Source organism: Gossypium raimondii, chromosome 13, assembly GCF_025698545.1.
Source record: "Gossypium raimondii isolate GPD5lz chromosome 13, ASM2569854v1, whole genome shotgun sequence".
NCBI lineage: Eukaryota > Viridiplantae > Streptophyta > Magnoliopsida > Malvales > Malvaceae > Gossypium > Gossypium raimondii.
The window spans coordinates 5,767,883-5,786,442 of NC_068577.1; the positions used below are offsets into that span (position 1 = coordinate 5,767,883).

The 18,560-nt window shown below is 31.7% G+C and overlaps 1 non-coding gene across 1 annotated transcript; it reads right to left on the reverse strand.

Annotated features, from left to right (window-relative positions):
* Positions 1-12,019: 12,019 nt before the first annotated feature.
* LOC128036283 (small nucleolar RNA R71) lies at positions 12,020-12,126 on the reverse strand. The gene has a single exon (XR_008193081.1). It is a non-coding gene; the product is annotated as a small nucleolar RNA R71 (small nucleolar RNA).
* Positions 12,127-18,560: the final 6,434 nt, after the last annotated feature.

The window sequence follows — 18,560 nt, forward strand, 5'->3', positions numbered from 1 at the left end:
ATATTCTGCATAAACATAATTAACTTATATTAAGAAAAGGTTAGATGAAAATGAAATTCTACATCATAATCCATATGTTGTATAGTTTTACAACATCAAAAAGTTTGAACATTGATTTTTTATGGGTCAGAAAGAAATCTTCTGACCCATTCCAATCGCGCAACAGAAGGTAAACTAAAGAAAACGATCATTTGAGTTGGATGTTCTGGAATTTTAAGCAAAGCTCGATACCGCTGATCGTCGGTTAAACCTTCAATTTCCCATAAGGTTGAATATAAATTTGAAGCTTTCTCTTCCATCTTTTGATATTCTTCTGACTTCTGCTGAACTACCACCTCGGAGGCAATACTCCTACTGATTTGATCGCCAACGGCCTTGATGTTTTCAGCCAATAAAGTGGCAGCCTCATCAAATGAAGAAGACATATCACGAGCATTAGATTTCTTCTTCCTCTTGTTGGAAGAGGAGGAACCCCTTGGTCTCTATCTCGTTGCGGCTCCGCAGCAGAAACATCCATCTCATCCAAAGAGATGTCAGCTTCGCAGTCATAGAATGAGTTTCTTTCTTCATCCATACCTGTAGTATGTACACCCTCAGCATTTATTTCTTCAAGAACATCAGCAGCTGTTTGAGCATCTTTCCCAGTTGCTCGATCTCTTGCGTATATGGTAGTAAGCTGGTCGTAGTAAGGGAAACTACAATGTCTGAATTAGCGGCTTCTTTGTGACTCTAAAAAAATGAAGAAATCATATTAGTTATAAGTTTGGTAAAAATAAGATAATAAAGACTTGAACTAATCTTACCTTTAAATAGGAGTCCCAAACCGCATCTTCAGCAACAACGAGCTGCCTATGCTCGTTCCAACCAAAACCGCTATTGTTTTGGCCATTAAGCATGTCATAGACGATTGACCACTCCCTTTTTAGTAACCTAATCCTCGATTCAATATTAGGTTTCGCCTTCAACATTGCATTTGGTAAAACCTTTTGTAGCATTCTTTCCAACTCGTTTAAATAACCGGCTTTGAACCCGGTATCAGCATTAAATGTTCCAACATTGTGCAGGTCCACCATGCAGGAAACCAATGCTGCATCTTCTTCTAGAACCCATTTTCATTTGGTTCCTCGAGAAGCTTGAGAAGAAGCATTTGGTTCTGGAACACCTGACATAATTATCTTAAGAACAAAATAAAAACAAATTATATTAATTACTATTTTAATATCATGAATCAAAAGGTGAACACTTTATAAAATTATAATTAAGCTCAATATCATGAATCAAAAGCTCCATACCACAAAAAATTTAAAATTATAACACAAACTATAATTTAAAATTTAAAATTTAAAATTATAACACAAAAAATTTAAAATTTAAAATGAGAAGAAATTAGATTATAATTCAACAAGTTTAGTACAATACAAAAATCAATACAAAAGTTTCACAAAAGTTTCACAAACTAATTTCTAGATGTTTTCCATTCATCGAACATTTGGTTCGCTAGTTCCATCCTCCAAGTAGCCCAAGCATCCGATGGATGAATATTTGTGATATTTGGTTCATCGTCATCCACCACATTAGTAAGTAATCCTTCTCCCACCTCCGCTTCAATGGGATCAATACTCATATGGGTTCGAATAAAATTATGGAGCAAACAACATGCAATAATAATTCTATGTGCACCCTTACAGGATAGAACGATGGACTCCTAAGTATTCCCCATCTAAGTTTTAATAACCCGAAGCATCTTTCAATAACATTACGTGCTGAGGCATGTTTCATATTAAAAAACTCTTGCGGAGAACTTGGCTGATAACCCTGACGCCACTCGTTCAAATGATATCGTTGTCCTCTAAAAGGTGCAAGAAATCCCTCACAATTTGTGTATCCAGCATCAACTAGATAATAACAACCTATAAAATAAAATTGCTACTTAAAATGATTAATTCAGCACAAAAAGTTTGATCTTAATGAACAATATCAAAGTCCTTTAACTATCCACTTTACCATGAGGAACAATTAGTCCATGTCTTCTACTGATAACCCTTAGTTATTTCTTTTAACTTTCTTCATACAATTACAGTAGAATCTGCTTTCCAACACCCCCTTTTATATTCTTTCCTCACTTTTATGCATCTATCAGAATTATGGAACTACTATTACTTTACGAATTCCATATGCATGCAAGACTGCTTGTTTAGAGTCTAATCAAGGATGGTGAGCAATTTGTTTTGTTAATTTTATTTTACATTCAAATCTAGTATTAAAATGAGGTTGTCTTTTCTTCATAGGAATAAGCAATTTGCTGTGGTCGAAAATCCTGGCTTATGGAATTGGACTTTTACTTTGAAGGACATTGATGGGCAACTTTTGGCAGAAATAGATCGTGATTGGAGGGGTTTTGGCTTTGAGGTTTTCTTCTTTAAAAAATATCATCTTTTAATCATCACTTGATTCATGGGCTCTAGTTTTTTTTTCATAGTTTTCCATAACAAATATTTGCTTATACATTATTATGGTGAAATTTTATTGACTCGCCAGAGCAGAGGTTTTAGTCCTTCAGTAAACTTAATTTCAATCAATTTTTGAGATTTACCAATAGGACATTACTGGTTCATCCACAAGAGGGAAAAAAGGCGGGTTAAAAGATTAATCCTTTGTTCCATTTAAGTTTCTGGCCTGATATGAGTTCTTTGAGTTGCTGAGACAGGCATAAAATGTCATAGTACCTGAATTTATAATGGCACATGCTTTGTAACTTTAGCATACTAAATAAGAAAGAACAAAGTACTACCTCTCAAGATAGTTCCCTTTGTAATCAGATATTGAAATAAACAAAAGCTCTTATGAGGAGCAAAGTGTAGTATTTTGAGATTGGAGGAGTGGGTAGAGCTCCATGTTTGCTTTAGGAGTTTCTCTTCTAAGATCTTTTCTCATACCGTAAGAAAGATGCTAATGGATGTCCAAAAAGTTGAAGTGTGTGATTTGATGTGTCAAAGTGAGCAAAAGAGTCAAGTGAGAAGAAGAAAGATGTGGATTGATCATTGTAGAAATCTGGTTTACAATGTTTTGGAATGGAGAGAACAGGGAGGTTGTGAGTTGTCCTAATTCTCCTAACTAGCTTGGATGCTGTTGATTCATACATTTTGCAGTCCCCATTTTCTAAATGTAAAGTGTGTTCTATATATTCATTTCTGTAAAAGGTAAATTGTTGGTGAAAACCGATAGTCGGCATTGACAAACATTTTTTTATGCATATGAAAAGGATGATCTTATTGTGCATTTCTAGGGAATAAGGGTTAGTTTTCTTCAAAGCAATGATCAATGATTTATGCTACCCTTTTTTCCTCCCTGTTTCTAAATCTGTGCTTTCTTTTTTGATTTTCAATATTGAGTTGTTAATTCAAGATGACTCGATAATCTTATCTTTTCAAAAGTGCTTAACAGAGCAAAAAATTATGAAAATCTCATTTTACCATATATCTTTTACCCTTTTTCATTGGAACTCTTGTTTTTCGTTCTTTTATCTTATTTTTTCTCCATCCTGATAAATTCTGTCCTCTTTTCTTTCACCAAAAACGACAAATAGTAAAAGATGTTAGATGTGAAAAATGAGATCTTCATATATTGTTTCCTTGAAGCACACTGATTGCAACTAATTAATGAGCCTATGACTCTAGGACTTAGTGTAGCTGGAAGAAAGGCAATGCATAGAGATCTTCATATATTGTTTCCTTGAAGCACAATGAACATTTCAATCGAACATGCAATATGAACATTTGCCTATGGAAAACTAACCTGTAATGAGCAAATCGGATGAAGAAGTCAATGCACTAACAAGGCAGTGATTCGGATCTGCTTACATGCAGAAAAAACAGAAGTCACTAACAAGGCAGCCAATGAAACTCATTACACAGAGAAAAAGAGTGTTTAGAAACATTAAAGCAGTTTGAGAGCAAAAGAGAGTTAGAAACCTTTACCTTTCAGTTGCAGAAACTTGGAAACCCAACAACTGAGACCAATCGAAAGAGTGACAGAGAGAAAACAAAAGAAAAGGTTCACTGGTTGAGAAGGCCAAGCATAATGTTGTAAAGAAAAAGAAAAGAAACAGAAGACGCAAATCGGCAGAAAAGAAAAGAAAAGAAACAGAGGGAGCAAATCGGCAGAAACTGGAGCAAATCGGCAGAAGCAAAAGGAAGGAACAGAAGACGCTTGGATTAGAAATCGGGAGGGTAAAACAGGGAGGGTCAACTGAAGCAGCGCCTAAACTGAGCAGAAGGGAGGGATTAGAAATTGGTGGATTTCACCGATTAGGTCAGTAATGGTTTAGCCCCGTAAGAGCAATACATTGAACCAAACAACGGATTAGAGGCGTAATAAGTGGGGCCAGCCAATACACCCAACCAAACATAGTGTAAGTTTACCACTCAACTAAAGTATTATTTTAATTTTTTATACATTTTTTAATATGCACAATTTATTATCTTCCCCAATTGTATATCTATACTATTAATAAAGTTATTGATTGAGTTAGTGTCAACCTCAATCGGGTCACTAGCTCAGTTAGAAAGTTAAGAGAATATCCTTTAATAATTAAAATAAGTAATATTATTCAAGGGTATTTTAGTATTTTCACTTTAAAACAACTAATAAAAATATGCATATAACTAGATTTTAACCCATACCAGTTGCATTAGTAAAATCTTTAATTTACCACTTAGCTAAAATTTTATTTTAATATTTTAACATATTTTTATTTTATTATGCGATTTTATTACGTGCATCGGTTGTGTATATTAATGATGTATTTTATTGAGTTGATGTAACAAATTAACTCAAAACAAACTCAAGATTGATGATAACACTATAATAAACAATTTAGTCTAATTTTGTTCATTTTAATAACATACATATTTCATGTGTTATTATTAATTAGTTTCAAATAATACGTTTCATTATTTATTGTATATTATTTTAGAAAAACATTCATATTCTAATTTTATAATTTTCACTGATGTAATAAAATTTTGAATATATTTTAATATTAAATTATGAAGAAAGCGAATATATAAAATCCTTTAATCAAGTCGTTGTATTCTATTTCGAGTGAAGCTATAATAATATTCCATTGAGTTGAAGTCAAATTTAAATAGCGAAATTTGAATTAATTAAGAGCTTAAATTCGCATCGACTTCGTTATAGCCCTAATATATCGTATTTACTAATCTATGATATTTTAAGAAAAAATGCAAATTCTTAAAACAACTTAATTCCAACATATCATGAAAATGTTTAAAATGAACCAACTCTCAACAGGGTATATATATTATTCGTTTTGCACTGCCCAATGTCCACCCTCCAATTTAATGAGAAATACCCAAAATAAAAGTTATAAACAAACAAACAAATAGTATTAGAGAGAGACATTTGGATGGCCCCATTTTCTACAATAATGAACCAAAATTTGGTATTAAATAAGAGTGATTGGTAGTAGTAAAATTATTATTTATCGATAAAGATCGTGTTACATCCAGCAATACAAAGTTATATGCTTTTTATTTAATTTTTTATATATAATAGGAATAAATAAATTTTAACATTTTCGGTATCTATATAATTTTCTTTTAAAAATAATTAACGAGGTTTTAATATTGTTGATAAAATTTGAGATTTTAAATTATTGAGTATTGAGATTCGAATCTCATTACACAAAATTGATATATGCAGATCTCCAATTCTACTTTATGTTAGTACAAATCTCCGATGAGGAAAATCTCGAACACACGAACAAAATTCAAATGGAAAATGAAGAAACAAGATAAGGCTCCAAGGCGTGTATCAAGCCACTATCTTTAAGGTTATATTCGCCCCCACCTATCTTCAGGGTGCAAAAGAGTTTCAAGCAAATTAATCTCGATGATACAATGAAGCTGATGACTATTTACGTTTTGCACTGACGAGAATCGTCCACTAAGCACTGAGCAATGTATAACAAGAAACTCAATTTCTACAAAAGATTTCTGTAGTAATACATTATAGAATAATCTAATAATATTAGAAAATGGAGGAAGGAAAGAAAGAATTTTAGAACTTGTTGGTGTGTTTTCCAAATGAAATCACATTCCTATTTATAAGAATTCAATAATTGTTTTTCTGAATAATAATGTATTTAAAAGACACATAACTATTCAAATAATATTATTTGAATAGTTATAATTTTGTTAAAAATCAAGTGATATGACTCTTGACCAATAATCAAAAGTTTTAACTTTTGATTAATTATACCATTTGATTTATAGTTATTAAAATACTATAAATATTTAAAATATTCTAACACTTTATCATGTGTGGATTTCAATTAGTTATATCCTACCTATAATTATACTGTTTTTTACACTTTTAAACTTTCAAAAATAATATATATATTTCTGGTTTGGTGGCAAGGATCCATCATTGACCAGACAGGTGACGAAGATTTGATAATTGAGTACAAAAACCTTTATGGGGACGTATTAATTTTTTTGTAAAATAAACTTTTTTTGGCTTGATAGATAAGATAATGTTATGTCGGTATACACTTAATTATTTTTATTAAATATATTATCTTTCAATATGACAAAAATATTTTTGTAAATATTATATTAATACACAAATTAGTTAAATTAATTGATAGGTACTAAAAATAACATGTTTTAACCTCATTCTTAATGCATTTTTGGGTGATTATTCGATGTTAATATTAAATTTTATGCTTCTAATCCTTTAAATTCATGTTTTTATATTTAGGAGATCATTTGGGAGCAAAATAAGCGAAAAACGAGCAATAACCGGAAAATTTGAGCCAGTTACAAGAACCACACAGGTTGAACCATTCCACACAGTCGTATGAGACACACGGGCTACCACAAGGCCATGTGGCAAGCCGTGTCGATTTCGTGAATTGCACTCTAAACAGTGAAAAAAACGTGATTTTCAATGTTTTTCAAGCTTTCTAAAACCTATATATGAAAAAAAATAAGAACATAGGAGAGAGCCGTTATAGAATATTCAATAAAACAACTCGAAAAACACCATTGATGTAACACCCCAAACCCGTGTCTGTCGCCAGATTAGGGTTGCGAGGCATTACCTATCAAAGTACAACTCAGAACAGACATTCATTTCAATTCAAGTACCAAATAATATAATCATTTCAATTCTATTCATCTAGTAAAATTTTAAACCAAACTAACATGCTTCGATTCTATAATTCGTACACTACCCAAATTAATATTCAAACATTATAACCAATGAATCATGGCAATCTAATACTTAACTTATAACTAAGTATGATTTATTTCATATACCAATCATATATTAAGACATCTATTCATATAAATCTATTTCATTAACTACTTTCCAAAATACTATTTATAAATGTGCACTTCTTCACATTTTACTAAGTCAAGCCAAACCACATGATTTATTAAACATTAATATATATATATATATATACACACACACGACATTAACAACTCCACACAATGGTCAAATATAAAATTTGGTTTTACCATATTATGCACATTTTACCAAAATAATAACTACCAATTTTATATATATAAGACCGAATCAAATCATACAATAATTACAATACCCTTGACTAATAAATATGCAAAATACCTATCTATCATTTACTAAATTCATAAATCACATATATGACACATTTTAAACTCAAGCATTTAACTTAACAACTTAATCATTAATTACCAAAATCACGAACAAAACATATCATAGGCATGGATAAGTATATTTTACCTATTATTAGCCAAATATAAATACACACCCTTTTACCATTTCCAAAATACATATACACAATCGACCTTTTATCGATACATTCGATCATAAAACTTACCTTCCGACAATCCAACCAATTTCATAACTCGAATCAAAGCTAACTGTACCATTTATAACCGTACATAAAAATCCAATATACAAGAAATCATATAAATATAACTTAGCTCATATAAACTTATCATGGTCTAAATCACAACCATCAACACATTAACATCACATAACCGAATCATAAAACAAATACATTACACATATATATATCATGACTGAAAATTCACAACCATTAACAACATGAGCAAGCCATTTTCGCATGGCTTGGCTATATATAAACACAATTCCAAAATCAACCATATCAAGCTAGACTATACATGCCATAAGTCATAAATACATGTTTTCTTTCAAGGTACAAAAATAGATATCGATAGTGTGATGATGTTCCTCAACGTTCCTGAGCTCAAGCTAGCTTTCAAAATCTATAAAACAAAACGAATAAACATACGAAGTAAGCTTGGAAAGCTTAGTAAGCCATAAGCAAATAAATTAACACAAGAACATTCATAATTCATTTCGAAACAACCAAACCTAGCTAACTCCATATATATATAATCCAATTTCTCATAAAGTTCACATGATCACTATAATCATCAACACTTGCCTTTTCTTTCAAAGTTCGTATAAACTTAATACTTACCTTAATCGTTTAAATCGAACTCACATTCGGTCTTACCATGTCTTTGCCCGTAGAACCATTCGGAATCAAAAAGGATACTTGGATGGCTCAAAAAGCTCGTGCAATGCCAATGTCCCAGACGTGGTCTTACATGTATTCAAATAACGATGCCACTGTCTCAGATAGGGTCTTACACGAAATCATATACGATGCTAATGTCCCAGACATGGTCTTACACGTAAATCTTAAATCGATGCCAACGTCCCAAACATGATCTTATACGATATCACGTATCGAAATTCCTGTGGTTCGTATGGCTTTTGGATGCCATAAATCAATCGAATTAAGCTCGTAATTAATCATCCTATGCTAAATTCAATTCGACATTGTAGTATCACACATAACTCAGTCCGGCTATGTATGAAATAAATACATTCAATTTAACATTATTTATTCACTTACGAACTTACCTCGTACGGAAACAAATGGATGGAATCGACTACTCGACCACTTTCGACTTTTTCCGATCTAATTCCGTTTTCTTTTGTTCTTGATCTATATAAATTCAAATTTGGCTATTTAATAACACATTTTATTCAAATTTATTCAAAAATACAAATGGTCAAATTGCATTTTATCCCCTAACATTTCACATTTTTCACAATTTAGTCCATATTTCACAAAACACAAAATACTCAAAATTTCACTAAACCCATGTTAGGCCGAATTCTCCTTAGGTCCCTAGCAGCCCTTTATTTCATTTATTTCACGTTTTGACTCCTAATTTTACAAATTTCACAATTTAATCCTTAATACACATTTTCATAAAAAATTACTTAATTAAACATAATAATCTAAAAACATATATTTATCCTTAATGAAAGCTAAATGCATGGCCATTTTGCATTTTATTTTATCTAATATCATGTTATTTACTTTTTACTATTTTAACCTTAATGAAAGCTTAATATAAATTACTTGAATCATGGACATAAATGTCCACTAACCTTATAATGGCATGTTAACCTTTTAAGGACTTCCCATAAATCAAATCATAACAAATTAGCATATTAACAATGAGAATGCCACTTTTATTTTTTTATGCGATTTAGCCTTTTTCACAAATTAAGCACATAAACAGATAAATTACATCACAGAAATTTCACACATGTCAATTCGCATACTATAAGCACGGAAAGTAATATTAAAATTTTATTCTGACTTAGATTTATGGTCCCGAAACCACTATCCGACTAGGGTCTAAATCGGGCTGTTACAATTGAAGCCGATTCTGAAGCAAATTTCTGTCAAGATTGAAGACTTTAGGAGATTATTATGAGTTTTTTTTATTTCTTTTGGTTATATTGTCTTTTGGATGTTTTTATTTGCAAACATAAACTAATTTTCTAAATACATAAGGAGATGAACCCTAAGATGAATTTTGTCGTTTGATTTTTATTTTTCACAATAAAGACTTAGATCTTATTCTCAATTATGTGTGTTTAATTCTTGGTTTGACATTCCTAGATTATTGATCCATGTTTGATGTACTTAAATCAGAGGAGGAATGACCCTGTTTAAGAGTAGATCTAGCGTAATTGAATGAAGTTGCATGCAATCCTAAAAATAGGATGACATAAATATATTGGACTAGAGTCAAATCAAATAGGGAAATTCATAGATCGAGTTAATGCGATAATAGGGGTTTTTATTAGAAAGAAATTTCAATTAATCAAGTCAGAGTCAGTTGCTCTTATTCGTGAATAGGGATATTAGCATAATTTAGGGATTTCTCCAGATCAAAATACTAAGTGGAGAAATTGGATAAATTTAGATTGATAATGACAGATGAAATCTAGGTGAATTCTTTCATGGGTATTGTTTTGCTTCTTGGTTGTTTACTCGATTATTTTCCTATATTGTTCTTTGCCGCATTCGTAGTTAATTAATTTAGTTAATTTTAATTTTAATCAATCACTCAAATTTATCGGTTAAATAATAGAAATACGGTAATTACTAGTACTTTTAGTCTTCGTGGGAACAATATATGTTCTCACCGTAGCTATACTATTAATTGATAGGTGCACTTACCTTAGTTAGATTTTTAGTTGGTTTACGACTACATCAAGTTTTGGCGCTGTTGTCGGGGACTAAAATATTAGAAAAACTTTACTTCTATTCATTTAGTCATTTTTTATTTTTATTTTTAATTTAATTTTTACATTCTAATTTTTCGTTTGTTCGATTCTGACAGGTTCTTTTGCTTTATGACTAAAGGAAACTCGTTGGAACCGTTAGTGTATGATAGCAAAATTGAAAAGACTGCTTGCAAAAATCGTAGAGAGGTTAGAGAAGCAAAGCAAGGTCAACATATTTTAATAGACAATCAAGAGGAAAATGACATTACTATGGAGATGGAAAATAATCAAAATAATCAGCAGCCTCTTATGTCTTCTACTCCTTGTACTATGTTTGATTATGCTAAGCCTACTCTGATTGGGGCTGAATCAAGTATCGTCAAGCCGACTATTTCTGCAAACAATTTTGAGCTGAAGCGAAACACAATTCAGATGGTACAACAATATGTCTAGTTTGATGGGTTACAAGATGAAGATCCAAATACTCATTTGGCTAACTTTCTAGTGATTCGCAACACGTTCAAGATTAATGGCATTACTGATGATGCCATACGCTTACGGTTAGGGGTGTGCAAAATTCGGGTAAAATCGAAAAAATTCGGTTAACCGACCGAATTCGGTTAATCGGTCGGTTAACTGAATTTTTTCGGTTGGGGGTCGGTTAATTATTTTTTGATTTTTTGGTTAACGGTTAATTCGGTTCGAAACCGGTCGGTTAACCGAAAAAATTAACAAATAAAATTATAATATATAAATAGGCCCACTATTCACCTAAACCCAATCTAATTCCAAGTATTCAACCCAACCCAATTACCCAACCCAACCCAATCATAAAATTAAATTACAAATAATTTAATAAATAAAAATAAAATTTTAAAACTAAGACTAAAACTAAAGTCTAAAAATAATTTAATTATGTAGTGATTCAATTTGGTTAATTCGGTTAATTCGAGTAATTCGGTTAATTCGGGTAATTCAGTTAATTCGGTTAATTCGGTTAATTCAGTTAATTCGGGTAATTCGGTTAATTCGGTTAATTCGGTTAATTTTTAACCAAAAATAAAAAAACATATAATTTTCGATTAATTCGGTTAACCGACCGAATTAACCGAAAAAATTTCGGTTCGGTTAATTTTTTTGAAAAAAATTTCAGTTCAGTTAACGGTTAAAGATTTTAAAAGGTCGGTTAATTTGGTTAATGTTATTTCGGGTCGATTAACCGGTCAGTTAACCGAATGAACACCCCTACTTACGGTTGTTTTCATTCTCTTTGAGGAGCAAGGTAAAATAGTGGTTGAATTCACTTCCACGGGATTCTATCACGACTTGGGATTAAATGACTGAGAAGTTACTATTGAAGTACTTCCCACCAGCTAAAATAGCTAAGTTGAGAAACGACATCTCTTCTTTTTCTCAATTTGATATAGAGACATTATATGACGCATGAGAGATATTTAAGGATCTTTTGAGAATGTGTCATCATCATGGGTTACCTTTGTGGTTACAAGTTCAAACCTTTAACAATATAGTTTAAATCTCTCGACTAGGCAACTAATTAATGCAACAGCTGGCGGAACATTGAATAATAAGACACCTGAGACAGCTCAAGAGTTTATTTAGGAGATGACACTGAATAACTATTAGTGGGAAGTCATGAAAATGAAACCAATTAAAGCAATCAGTGTTTTTAATATTGATGTCGTTTCTATGTTAGCAAATCAGGTTGAAACGCAATGTTGTGCCTCACGATTGGTAGTTGTTTTTATTTATGAGATTTCTTTGTTTTATTTTATTTTTCTTCTGAATTTTATATTTTATTATTTTATCGGTTGTTTTCTTTTAATTTTACTATCTCTTTATCTTATTTATTTTTGTCCATTTTCTTATTAGTTTTCTTGGAAAAATATACTTCATTTAGATTTGCCTATGATTCCAGTTTTCACTATTCTGGTGAAATCATCCAAATTCAGGGCAGTTTTAGTTCTCTCCTTGCCTTATGATATTGTGCTTATTCTGTGATTATAATTGTTTGTACATTGAGGGCAATGTATATCTTAAGTGTGGGGAGGTTGTTTATATGTTTATGCGATAAAATCTCTGAATTGTTGTTTGTGTTTGAGTAGTTTTCTCATACCTAGCATTGTAGTAATATATTTTAATTTAAAGTTTGTATTGATTCTGCTTTTGGAATAATTTGTGGATTTTTGTGAATTGTATGATTTATACTTTAAGACGCAAGAGAGTCAAGCATGATAATTTTTTTAGAAATTATTATTTTAGGTTGTCTCCTGAATTGAAATATTATTTTGAAATTTTAAATTTGCAAGTTTAACATCAAAACTATACTTTTTGTGAGCTTTTTAGCCTATGGAGCATATATTTATTCGTACTCAATTTATTTTTGATTATGAGTATGTCAACTTGATTTGTTATTCTAGAACTTGCTTTGATTATACATGTTGAGACCACATTATTGATTTGATATATTGAGATGATAGAGGCACTTAGGATTTAACCCATTTAAACTTTAATCAGCTTACCTATTGTATTAACCCTTAGACTCCATTGATTCTAACACATTTTTTCACCCATTTATGTTAACCCATAACCCATATGAATGTTGTAAAATTATCCTTTTATTAACTCTTTTTTGTCGAGATTTGATTTGTTTAGTTGCTAACTATGTTTCATTATTTGAATTGCTGAATTTTATTTTGTTCTTAAAAATTGAGAGAAAAAATGATGAAAAAAAAGAAAAAAATTGAGCTTAAATCATTAGTTTCATATTTTGTTGAAAAGCTCGTTTTCATTTTTGTTAATTTCTTGTTGATGTAAATTCTTTTAATTCAGCAACTGATTTTTTTCTAGTTTGGTAACTTATCAAGTAGACTCTCAGTTATAAAATTTTTTTGACCTTTTCCATATCCTTAACCTAAGCCCCATTACAACATTGTAAAGACCTATTGATTGGTGTGTCATCTCATTTATAGTGGTGGAGATTTGAATTTCAAGTAAGCCTATGGTAATAACATTTCTCTTTTGACCGTTGAGTGCATATTATTTGAACCTTAAACACTTTAAGTGCTTTGAGTGAATATTTAGTGAGGATGTTATTTCTTGTTGAGTTTGAATTTCAGGTAATTATTGAGATAGGGGAGATGCCTAATGTTTTTAAAGCTTAAAATTCTCTGCTTGGATTGCTTGTGTTATTTAGTGTCATTTTAATGAGAATTTCCAATGCATGATTACCTCTAGATTATCCTAAGACATTATTAGTGGAAATAATAAATTGAGAGAAGTTAACTTGATTGTGGGTTGAGGATTTTGCTTGAGGACAAGCAAACGCTTAAGTGTGGAGATATTTGACAGGTGCCAAAAGTAACATGTTTTAGCCTCATTCTTAATGCGTTTTTGGGTGACTATTCAATGTTAATATGAAATTTTATGCTCATAATACTTTAAATTCATGTTTTTATACTTAGGAGATCATTTGAGACCAAAATGAGATAAAAACGAGCGAAAATCGAAAAATTGGAGTGAGTTACAAGAGCCACAGGGCCTGGACACACAGTTGTGTGAGCCACACGGGCTGCCATATGACCATGTAGCAAGCTGTGTCAATTTCGCGAATTGCACTCCAAACAGCGGAAAAACACGATTTTCAGGGTTTTTCGGGCATTCTAAAACCTATATATGACCAAAATAAGAAGATAGGAGAAAGCCATCATAGAATATTCATGAAAACAACTCAAAAAACACCATTGAAGTCGATTCTAAAGTAGATTTTCGTCAAGATTGAAGACTCTAAGTTGATTTCTTAGGAGATTATCATGAGTTTCTTTATTTCTTTCAGTTATACTGTCTTTTGGATGTTTTTATTTGCAAGCATGAACTAATTTTCTAAATACCTAGGGAGATGAACCCTATAGTGAATTTCGTCGTTTGATTTTTATTTTACGTAATAGAGACTTAGATCTTGTTCTCAATTATGTGTGTTTAATTCTTGGTTTGATATTTCTGGAATTTTTATCCATGTTTGATGTTCTTAAATCAGAGGAGGAATAGACCCGGTTTAAGAGTAGATCTAGCGTAATTGAGTGGAGTTGCATGCAATTCGAGAAATAGGACAACATAAATCTACCGGGTTAGATTCAAATCTAATATGGGAATCCATAGTCAAATCTTTAAGCAACTCAAGATAAGTCTTGAATATTCAGAATATACTTTTTAGTTTAGCTCGATTCAATTTGATCCACCAAGCTTGGGACTTTGATTGCTTCGTTCTAAATTTAAACCAATTTTTAAGATATGTTTCTATTTGTAGTTTGGATATCAAGGATGGACTGAGAGTAGTCCAGAGTAATTACAAGAATCACAACCCAATGATTTTTGTTGCCAAAATTTGCCAACTCAAACATGGCAAGTTGTTGATGCATAATATCAACGGAGATGTGGAAGGAAGAGAGGGGAAGGTGTCTAGGAAATTTAGTTCACCCATTCTAGGACCAAGAGTAAAAAAAGTAGAGGGACTCAGGTAGAAGAATTTGAAAGTGTAGTATGTTAGGGTTTTGAGAGTGGAGAGGAGTCCTCTTACAATGTTGATACCTTTGAGTATTTATAGGTAAGTAAGAGTTCCTACCCAACTATGCCACTTAGTGGGCCCCAGGTAGCCTAATAGAGGGTCTAACTAGGTCCAAATTGAAGTAGGGATATAATAGTAGTCCTCCTAGTCGAAAGGTAGGTTACAAAGTGACCTTTCCTCGAGACCATTTGTAAATTAACTTTGCCGGTGGTAGCTGCTGCAAATAAAGTAGCGGGGCGGAGGGTAAAATTTATTGTTCAGATAACCTTAGGAATGTATGATTCCTTGCAAGGCTATTGAAATTCATTCGTACCCTTAATAATGTGTGGGCGGATGGTGTTTCTATTTATGAGGACGCAATGAGGGCGTTGCGAGAATGAGTGGAGGAGAATGTCATGGGCTGCAGATCAAAGCCGGTGACGAATGCGCAAAGAGCACCCCATGGAGGTTAATTGATGAAATGGGGCTCATTCAACCCAGTTGAACTGGTCCGATTTGTGGAACATGTGTAGAAGCCCATCTACTTGGCCTTGGTGGCGCAGTGAAGCACTTATGAAAAATTAGGGTTACCTTGGTAAATATGAAAAGTATTCTTAGAAGATTTCTAATATGATAAGATTTGATTTTGTAATCTTAAAGGATTGAGTCAATCCCTTAAGAATCTCAATTGTAGATAGGCTTTAATCTCGATCGTCGATGTAACTCAATCTTCCTCATACTTAGCTGTAAACCTTCAAAGTAATAGAATATTTTTTAGAGCATTTACTCAAACACTTATGTATTATTTTTCTGTGGCTTTTTGTTCATTTGTAGCTTCTTTTGTCTTTCGAGTTTGTTTTCGCTTTGTTTTGGTGCCTTAGAGAAATTCGATGAGAATTCTCACTTTTGTGAGAGTTAGGTTGACTTAGGGGAGTTTAAAATCAAGAAATCTCTTAAAATTATATGAGTTACGAAATGAAAATTCTAACCCTGTGACACAATATCCTAAACAACTACCAAATGCAATATCCAAGTGAAGTACATATGCTGCATCAACCTACATATGACATTCTCCTAAATATTATAGTTTCACAATGCAATAGTAATAATAATGCATTTCACCTAAAAAAACAAAAAAAAAAAAAACGTGATAATGTATATAATAAATCAAAAGATGGCAAAGCAATTCAGGGGCATTCAAACTTTTGCCAGGATAAAATTTAACATCAAAATTAGGACTGGAAAGAATCCATATGAACTGTGTTGATTAGATTGGTATTATAATGTTAGTTAGGCTGCAAATCGAATATTAAATGTTAAAATTAGGAATTCGGATCAATTCCATCTCAGAAAATTAATTTTTCTTAAATTAATTGTTTATCTAAATATTAATATATTAATAATATCTAACACAATCTTTTAAAAAAAAAAACTTATTTTCAAAATAGATGAAATCAAAACCAATGAAACTTGAGTCGAACATGATAGATTAAATTTCAGAGAAATTTTAAAATCTCATAAATATTAACATTAAATAAAATCTACTTGAAATAAAGTCGTCATGAGACACTGATTAGTGCAAGAGAACTTTTAATGGTAGAAAAATTATATGATTAGTAGATAAATTATTCAAATAAAACATGGTGATGTATACAATAGTTAAATTGAAATGGTGATTGCTCTAATGGTCTAGTAATCTGTGGATTAAAATTGATGGTTCATACTGCAAATTTCAGAGTTGCCCAACTTTTAAATTCATTATAAAGGTGTTTTTTCCTGATTCATTATCAAGTTTAATACAGAATATTACCCAAAAAATCATTACTAAATCAAATAAATCAATTTAGAATTACTCAATTTATTTCTAAGATTTTCTAAAATAAAAGTTAATAAACCATTATCAAGGAATAACTTTAGAAAGCAGAATTAAATTAATTAAGTTCTTTTTTCAAGAAAGGGCAACGAATAAACTAAAAGTCAAGTTAAAAGAAATGGAATAAAATTACCTTCTTCTTCTTTGAACAAAGATGTGTTCAATCTAAGATCAATTAATAATAGTTTCCAATAATCAGGTTTAATTGGAAAAGTGGAAAAAATCCGAGTAAGAGTTGATTTCAGCATTATCGTGATGAACAAAAATTAGCTTATCACATAAACGATTGATGTGTGTTCGGTCTACATTCACCGTACCATTGTAGAACAATGTTAAACGAAGATAGGGAAGTAGGAGAGAGGTGGTGTCGAGGAAAGCTAGTTCATCCATTTTAGATGGATTCAGGCAGAGGTGGTTGAGAGTTTAGTGTGTTAGGGTTTTTAGAGTAGAGAGGAGTTCCTCTACAATGTTAATATCTTCCTATGTTTATAGGTAAGTGAGGGTTTTTACCTAATTATGCCATTGTGCTGGATGACCCAATAGAGGTTTCAACTGTGTTCAAACTGATCTAGGATATGACACAAGTATTTTAAGCAAATAATATTATTATCTGTTGACATTTGTTTAGGCCCCGTTCAAAAATTGCCTTCAACAGTTATTATCCTAATTAAGAAAAAGAAAACCCTTATTTTTGACAATCTTGGCAAACAGGGATATGATAGTTTTCTTAGAAGTGGGGGGTTTTGGAGATGTTTCCCATGTGACCTACCTCTCGAACAGCTGCCCTCTCCTCTCAAAGGCATTGCCGCTCGAGAGCGGGTACGGCTTATGTAGCATCTTGCCCTTGTTACTATCTTTTTTCCAGAGGGTGAAGGCAAACAAGTCACCGTAAAAGATAGGGATGGGAATGTTGCTAGTTCAGGAGTTTGACCATGGTTGAAGGATGCCAATTGTGGGAAGTTCTTCAAAATGTGGTGACACTTTGGTGTCCTTTTGCGATTTGGTCGATGTTGAGTCTGCACAATCACAATTTTTATAAGGGTTGCTTGCCTTTTATGATAGGTGAAAAATATCCTAGTGTTGCTATCTTTAGCAACAACATTGTCGTGGATCATTGTAATAGTCTCACCATTGCTTTCTTTATGCTGGCGGATTTCTGACTTGATTAAGAGAAATCTTTGAAGTATCGTTTATCGGAAGATGATAAAACCCTCAACATATCTGAAATTATTTTTATGAAGTATTTATGCTTGATTTTAGCTCTAGAATTTTGTCTCTTATCATGGGGCACCTTTTACAAAGAGTGTAAGGTGGTTCACATGATAGTAAAGATACGCGTTGGCTAACATTACCTTTTAAATTAGCCCTTATAAGAGATAGAATTATCCTTATAAGAGATAGAATTATCTTTTAAATTAGCCCTTATATTATTAAATAGATTAGTTTGATCTTAAACTATTAAAAACAAATAAAGGTAAATTGTAGTAAAAT